Here is a 611-nt window from a genome sequence, read left to right on the forward strand (position 1 = left end):
GTGCGCCCGTACGGGGCTGGACCGCTTCGCCCGCTCACACTGGGAGAATTTGGGTGGAATTGAATCTTTTCGGAGGATTTCTCTCTTTAACTTCCTTACTCGTCTTCCAGAGGAGATTAGTTCTGCGCCAGCTCCTTAAACTACAGAAGAAACAAACAAAAACAAATAAAAAAACCCAACAGAAAAAAAGCAGAAATAACCAAATGGATAATATTTAATTAAAGAGCAAAATAACATCTAAAATGATCACAAATATTCCTTTATAGCTTTCTTCTTTCCCTCTCCTTCCTCCCTTTCTCCCTTCCAAGGCAAACATTCCCGTTCTCCCCCAGGCACACCACTTGGCCGACTCGCGCTGTTAACATTATTCTTTTATGGTTTATGTGTCAAAAAATATTACAGGTCACAGTTACTCCTGTTTCAGACACAGGAAGACCATTGGAATCAGCGGGAGCCTCTGGGAAGAAAATTCCTAAGAACTCGGGGGGCAGACTGTTGATTTTGATCATGTGAAGAGCCCCATTTGCCATGCAACTACCAAAAAAAATGGCGTATTTTAGTAATACGAGCAGAAACCGGCCCGGAAAAAACGCTTCCATGCTACTTTTTTT

The sequence above is a fragment of the Meleagris gallopavo genome, unplaced genomic scaffold, assembly GCF_000146605.3.
Source record: "Meleagris gallopavo isolate NT-WF06-2002-E0010 breed Aviagen turkey brand Nicholas breeding stock unplaced genomic scaffold, Turkey_5.1 ChrUn_random_7180001854185, whole genome shotgun sequence".
Taxonomy (NCBI): Eukaryota; Metazoa; Chordata; class Aves; order Galliformes; family Phasianidae; genus Meleagris; species Meleagris gallopavo.